Raw genomic sequence first — 8,177 nt, forward strand, 5'->3', positions numbered from 1 at the left:
ACGCGACAAAAACAATTTCTGTCTGAGTCTTTTTTATTGTGTGAGTGAATGACACTTATTTGCAGACAACAAAAATCGATCACTACAATAAAAACCATAACTTAATAGTTTTTAGGTTTTAGCTTTTAAGTCAATTCAGCTTTTATCTTAAAATGTAATTTCACAAAATTGAAGTGTTCAAATTTTTAAGGCTAGGAATCACTGTTTTTTATTGCGACTTTGGAAATTCCTATCGTCCTCAATCGATGGGGCCCACCATCGATAGTTTGGCACATCTAGTACCCTTGCCTATGCGCGCATAGTACTCTTCGCTATTCACTCTCTCTTGACTGAGCGCTACGTATGCGAATACATATATACGCACGCTTGCCTACGCGCACATACATATATACACTTCACTATTTATTCTCTCTCCGCTAATTCTCACATGCACATATCTACATACATATGCACAATTGTCTATGCGCGCATTATTGAATACCCTTTCACAATTTTGCTTTCTTATCACCGGGAATATTCACTTGCAGCCGGCACAAATGCTTTCACTTTTCCTTTCACTATTACCGCGACCCTTTTCTTTCGTCTTGTTCATTCATAACCACTTTTATACTCTATAATCAGTTTCTTGATGCAGTTGCAGTGGCATCAATACTCACTGATATTCCTATTTCACTCACTTTGACCATTTTCTTTTCCTTACTTACTCTTGGGGTGTGCATATTAGACGTCTGCATGAATACATTCATAACAAGTAAGAAAGCTCTAGTCGAGACTGCTCGACTACGAGATCCCCTGAACCCTTGGAGCAATAGCTATTTCAATAATTTTTCGCGTCTTTCAGCTTACACAAGAAACACGCACACACGCATACACACACACACATACATAAACACATACACACACGCACGCACGCACACACAGGCATACATACACACACAAACGCATACACACACACACAAACGCATACACACACACACATGCACAAACACATACACACACAAGCACCCACGCATAAACACGCATGGGCTGCAGTGTGCGCTTACTATGAGAACTTAATTGTTTAATAACTTTTTTTATGGACATACGATCTTCATGAAACTTTCAGATTATGATAACATGAATATGCATGTAATTGCCAAAGCACAAGTCTCTAGTATTTGAAATACGCTTTTTACAAAAGTGAGGGGGTGAATTTAGAGGTGGGGGGTAAATTTTAACAAAAACCGAAATTGTATAAATTGCATATAAGCATACATAAAAAATTTGGAGACTCTAGCAATAAAGGTGTAGAAGATATAATTTTACAACTGGTTTTCGATAAGGTTATTTATCGATAATAAAAAAATCGGGATGAGTTATCGATTTTTAATGATAAACTTGATATGCGCGCTGTAATTACGGACATTAAAAAAAAATTGAAGTCTCTAGCTCTTATATCTTCTGAAATCGACGCGTTCATACATACGGACAGACGGACAGGGCCAAATCAACTCAGCTCGTCGCCCTGATCAAGAATATATATACTTTGTGGGGTCTGCCACGCTTCCTTCTGCCTGTTACATACATTTCAACAAAACCATTATACCCTGATTTCCCATAGAAAATGGGTTCAGGGTATAACAAAGCCACATTGAGTACATTCGAATTGAGTAGAATATGAGTGAGTGAAAAGGACAGAATGAGACGAATGTATAAGTTAACAATTAGTTAATTAATACTAAAAAGATTTCATTCGTATTTAATATACATAGATGATTTACAATTAAGTATGTAAGTTAACAATTAACTTGGTCACACTTCTTTTGGAGTTTCGCTCTTTTTCCGGTTCCTGTACGCTTTCTTTGAGATTGAGTCGTATATTCTTTGTAATCAGTAATTATTTGACGCATCGGAAGTTTCAATAAAACTTATGTTCATCTAAAATATTTATGAATATACAAATCTATGCAATAACATAAACATTAATTTGCTTTGCGCGAAATTTAAAGGAAATATGCTGTCACATTCTATTGCACGCACACATACTCAGGAGCCGGTATGTGACAGATATGCGCATTGAGGGCAGCGATAAGGGAGACAGTCATCTCCCCACCATAATCTTCATACAGAAGTGCGATCCCAGGAAACACACTCAAAACATTTCCACCGTCATCCCCCTACGAGGAGTCAGAGCCGGCAGGAGATACAAATGAAATTAATTTGTATACTACTGTTTCGCAAGACGAACATGTTGTGTCTCATGCCGAATTAATGAGTATAACGAAAGAAGAGCAAAATGAAATGAAAACTTCGAAAACATTCGAACTACTCAAGTCGTTCGAAGAATACTTTGTGTATTCATTTTGTGCTTTGAGAAATTGCGAGCAGACTTGCGAAATGGAAGCGGAAGCTGCAGGAAAAAATGTATGTATTTTTCGGCAAATACCAGCGTGTTGTTTTTTATACCCTGAACCCATTGAAAATGGGAAATCAGGGTATAATGGTTTTGTTAAAAGTATGTAACAGGCAGAAGGAGGCGTGGCAGACCCCACAAAGTATATATATTCTTGATCAGGGCGACGAGCGGAGTCGATTTAGCCCTGTCCGTCTGTCTGTCCGTCCGTCCGCATGTATGAACGCGTCGATCTCAGAAGATATAAGAGCTAGAGACTTGAAATTTTTTTTCCTAGGTCCGTGAATATCACGCGCATATCAAGTTTTTCTTTATATATCGATAACTACTCCCGATATTTTATTATCGATTAAAAACCTTATCGAAAGCTAGTTATTTAATTATATCTCCTACACCTTTAGAGCTAGAGCTTCCAAATTATCCACCCCCTCACCCTCACCTTTGTAAAAGGCGTATTTCAGGTACTAGAGACGTGTGCTTTGGAATGCACATACATTTTCACCATATGATTACGCTCTTAAAGTTTCATTACGATTGTACGTCTAGAAATTAAATTATTCAACAAATAATATATTATAATGTTGCCCACACTGTAGCGCAGCCCAAGCGCAGTCGCTGCTTACTGCGCAGATAGCAGAGCGCGTTCTAATACGTGCGTGTGTATGTATGTCTGTCGAAAATAAGTGCAGACTGATTAGAATATCAGATTAGAGGGTTCAGGGTATCTCCTAGTCGAGCAGTCTCGACTAGAGTCTTCTTACTTGTTGTGTTTTGTTTTGTTTAAAACTTGTGTTTTAGTTTTACTAACAAAATGTGTAGTTGTGACCGTCTATATATGTTTTCTGTGTTGATATTTGCAATTTTATATTTATTTGGTTTAAATATATAAAACTAGTTGTCCCGGCGAACTTCGTACCGCCTAACAGTCTCTATATATATAAAACAAAGTAGATTTTGTTACAAAACTTATAATTCGAGATCTGCTGCACCAATTTTCATGGTTTTTGATTTGTTGGATTTGTCTCTGCCCCGAATTGGAAACAGGCATTGTATTTTTGAGTGTTCGCTAGAAAAGTAGGGAACGCAATGGCTCTGGTGGCGGGACCACTAATGGCAATGTCACTTTACCACTAAGGCAGCACAAACCGGGCGTTTCACCAGCAAACTTCAATGCGCCACAATGCTGGCAAACAACGTCCATTGGACCAATGCAAACTAAACGATTCAAGCTGTTGTCAATGGTGCAATCATATCGAAACGCTTCTCGATTCAAATCAATCCTTGAACCATTTCTTATTGCCATTTCACGGGCTGCCTCTCTTTGAGAAGCACGAATTAAGGCCCTTCTTTGCTGGGTACTAACGCGGAGCCTTTCTCGGGCGATTTCTCGCTCTTCGTCAGATAATTGACTCGCGATATTCCGTTGCCTAATTGCATTATGGGCCCGCCGGGAAAGATTAGATCATCTAGGACGCGGCAAACAATCGAGAAATATAAATATAAATAATTTACACAAATTTATGTTTGAGACAAACAAATACCTGAACATTCGAGATATTTCGCTTTTGTACGCACGCGCACAATTATTATTTATAAAGTTTAAAAGTCCAAAAATATAAAAAGCCAAAAATACACTTTTTAATAATTAACTTATTTTTTTTTTTTTAAATTTCGAATTTTGAATTTTTTATTTATTTTTTGAACAGTCAGGTTTTAATCTTTTGATTTTTTTGAATTTTTGCAGATTTTTGATTTGAAATATTTTTCTTTTTGATTTGGAAAAACATTTTTTTTTGTTTATTTTTTTTTTTTTTGTTTATTTATTTTTTTTTTTTGAATAGTTTTTTTTTTTTTTTTTTTTTTTTTGTTGAATAGTCTTTTGTTTTTTTTGTTTGTTGAATAGTCAGGTCTGCTCGAGGCTGTGCCGTAGACTGACTGACTACATTTGTTTATTTACTTCTATACAGGACCGAAACTGTCACTGTTGTCAAGGCTACTGAGTATAAATGGAAATTTGAATCTTTAGGGAAAAAAACCGCGTTTTTAAAGTATTCGTCAAATTTGTTCAGTATTTTAAAGATCTACTGACCTACTCGTGGCGGAGATAAATCCAACAAATCAAAAACCATGAAAATTGGTCCAGCAGATCTCGAGTTATAAGTGCTAAGACACTTTTACACAACTGTCTTTTATATATATAGATATAGGAGAGTGCATAATAAAATTATGTTTTTAAATTCTAATATTATTAATTAATTATTTGTAATAAATATATAAGTTAAAAATTCCACAACAAAAAATACATTGCACACATATTTCTTTATTTTTTCCTCTTTCTTTTAACAGATAACACACACAGCAGAAAACAGCTGACAATATTCGAATGTATTCAATATACAACATTTAATAGCTTCTGCTGCTCACTCACTCACTTCGTTTCTTTTCGGGTATATTTTTATGCAGCCGAGAGAAACACGACTTCAGTCACTCACTCATTCTCATTTCGTTTTGTACAAGTATTCACTCAATTCAATGATGACTTTGTACATTTGAATGTGCTTTTTTTGCCATTCATGCAGACGTCTAGTACATACATATGTACATACACACATAGAAATGAGCGCGTGTATAAGGCTGGAATGCTTGATGCTATGCGTGCAGACTTATGTATATATACATGTGGGATTCGTAAAAGTTGCAACACCCCTGGCAGATGAACCGCAGGGAATCGGAGTAAACGTTAGCTTTTGAACTAGATCACGAATCGTTCTTAGAAGAAAAAGAGTCGTTATGCAGTCGTCGACCAGCAGAGTCGTGAGGCAGCCGTCAAGCAGCTAAGACGTACAACAGAATCAAGTGTCGCTAAGTAAAAATGCCGAATGAGATAAAGAAGAACAGAAGTGAAATAGAGATCACAAGAAGTGAAAAGATCATGAACACGTACAATTAATTAAATAACCTAAGTGTAACTAAAATTAATCTCTATAATAAAATACAATATAATATAATATAATTTGGTAGACATTTGTTGTAAAACTCGTTATAGTTTAAAGTTAAAAGGAAATCGTTAAATTGACTTTTAATTTACTCAATAAATGTAAAATCCTACAAATTGGGAGCTCAACCGGGATTGGTCCAAGTTACACTTTAAGCAATTTAATTAATTGAATCGCGAAAGACAAAGCTGCTGAAAAGTGAGAAATGAACAATTATTGCGAAGGTGCGAGCGAGACAAAAAGAGACGCTTAGTGACGATTGCAAATTCTGGTGAAATTCACTTTTCTGGGAAAGCGACGCGCGCAAGCAGAAAGGTAAAAGACAAAGACAAAAAGTGTGAGCAGAGACGTCAAAGAAGTCGGTGGATGAAAATTTTGCTGATACGCAGGCGGATGAGCTGGTGCGTAAAGAGACGAAGTTAATCGAGAACGTAAGCTAGGTGGCTATGCGTCAAGGTTAATTTATCAAAGTTGCTAGTGAGATTCGTCGTGGGACGCAGTTGATCAAGAGCGCAAGTCAGGTGGCTGTGCGTTAAGATCAACACAGAAGGTGGAACTGAGATTCATCGTTGGAATCACAGGCAGACTATCAGGTGGATAGTGTAGTATGTCTCATTTAATAATATATATACCCGGCACTCAATACACTAAAATGTACACATAGTGACACTTTGTCGCTATGTAAATATACAACCAAATATATACAATAATGTAAACATAAATGCACTTGAGATGATCGGACAAATATACATATATACCGCTTATATAAGTTAACAACAAAAATATTCTTCAAATTAAAAACAAAAATATTCTACATTGCAACAAAACCCAATGGGAATTGTTGCAACGCAAATAAAACGTAACAAGCTGATCAGACCAATAAGCCAAAACTGCTGACACAACGTCTAGCGGACTTCCTGCACACGCCAACCAGAGCTCCAGAAATTCTAAGAAGAATTGCACAACGGTTCAACAACACCACGAGCGACGCCGCTGCCAACGTCGTCGACTGAACCACAGCTCAGCTAGGGATAGAATTGATTTAAGTAATTTAGTTGCAAATTTGTTCTTGAATAAAACGGACTGCATTTAAGCAGTAAAATATCAAAACATCTTTTTTTACCGTTTAAATAAAGAAAGAACTTAACTGGCGCCCGAGCAGGGACCGGCTTCGCGCGCAATACAGCAAAACGTTTAGTACGTGCGTGATACTGCAAGTTAAAAGCAGAGTCGGTTTAAATAAAACGAAAATTCGATCGCGTTACAACACAGCAAAACGCCTGTACGAGCGCGACCGAAAAATCACTAAAGCAACTCACGTCGCGTAACTTCGACGTTCAGTGAAATTCGTTAAAGGTAGTCTGGAACGTAATAGTTCGATTGCCCATCGGTGGACGGTAATCCTGTACGGTCCGCCCACAGGATACTTCAACGGAGTCTGGTCGCAGGATCCCCAGTAGGAACAGCCAAAAAGGATGAAATCCGGATCAGCAGTGAAGACCGCCACATCATCATTATTGTAAGTTAGAAATATAAGAATACGAAACTAACAAAACTAAAACAAAAAAGTGTAATAAAATATAAGAAAAATTTTTGAGAAAAATAAAAGTTAAACAAGATTAAGAAAATTTAAGAAAAATTTTGAGAAAAATAAAGAGAAAATAAAATATTAATAAAACACAAAAAAATAAAACAGCGTAAAGCGATCAAATTCATTATGACTATAATAGTAGTATAAAATAACCCAACTTTGCGATTCCCAAGGGACCCTCCAAAGTAGAAGGGAAAACCCAGCCACTGGTCTTAATATAAAATAAAAATAAAAAATTTAAAATTTAAAAAAAAAAAAAAAAAAAATGTTATATAATAAAAATTTATTTATAGAAATTAAGTTGTACTAATGATAATCATAAACTAACACTAACATCAATAAATTCAATCATAAATCCACCTGTAAACATAAAACAATAGATCAAAGCCACAATAAAAGGCACTTAATAACGTATGGCTAACGAGAATAATTTGATTAGGCCCCCAGTGTTAGTCGAACAACCCCAAGTAGGTGCACATATTATCAATAGACAGCAACAACGACATATAGACCGTCAGAACGAACACTTACAGAACAGAGGCATGGCGAATAACGCAGAACAGTTGATTGCAGCCACTGTCGCTCAAATTTTGACAGAACAACTTCCGACGCTAGTGAGACAAATAGTTAACCCTTCCAGGGAATTCAATGACGTAGACGATCAGACCATAAATGACAATCAAAATTTGAACGACCTTAACAGAGTACCAGACATTGTCAAAAGTCTTAGGGAATTTTCCGGCAATAAGATCGAATTTAGCTCATGGAAAAAGAGTGTGGATCGCATACTCTCCATATATGCAAGCCAAGTTGGATCACCAATGTACTATGGCATTTTGCATACAGTGAGAAATAAGATCATCGGCCAAGCCGACGCGGCCCTCGAATCGTACAATGTACCCCTTAATTGGAATGCCATCTCCAAGTGTCTCACACTGCACTATGCAGATAAAAGAGATATAAATACATTAGAATACGAGATGACTATGTTAATACAGGGCAACAACCAGACAGTAGAACAGTTTTATCAGGTTGTCTATAACCAGCTGACTTTAATACTGAACAAGGTAGGATGTATGGAACTCAGTAGAGAGTCAGAACTACTCATGACGAAAATGTACAGAGAAAAAGCATTAGACACTTTCATCAGAGGTTTGAGAGGAGACTTGCCACGTATTCTTAGCATAAAGGAACCAGC

At 36.6% G+C, this 8,177-nt stretch overlaps 1 long non-coding RNA gene across 1 annotated transcript; it reads left to right on the forward strand.

The window, feature by feature from the left end:
• Window positions 1-2,149: 2,149 nt before the first annotated feature.
• On the forward strand, window positions 2,150-6,492 carry LOC122757537. Its single transcript, XR_006357600.1, has 2 exons — window positions 2,150-2,403; window positions 4,739-6,492. It is a non-coding gene; the product is annotated as an uncharacterized LOC122757537 (long non-coding RNA).
• The last annotated feature ends 1,685 nt before the right edge of the window (window positions 6,493-8,177 follow it).

This window comes from Drosophila mojavensis, unplaced genomic scaffold, assembly GCF_018153725.1.
Source record: "Drosophila mojavensis isolate 15081-1352.22 unplaced genomic scaffold, ASM1815372v1 contig_74, whole genome shotgun sequence".
NCBI classification, from domain to species: Eukaryota; Metazoa; Arthropoda; class Insecta; order Diptera; family Drosophilidae; genus Drosophila; species Drosophila mojavensis.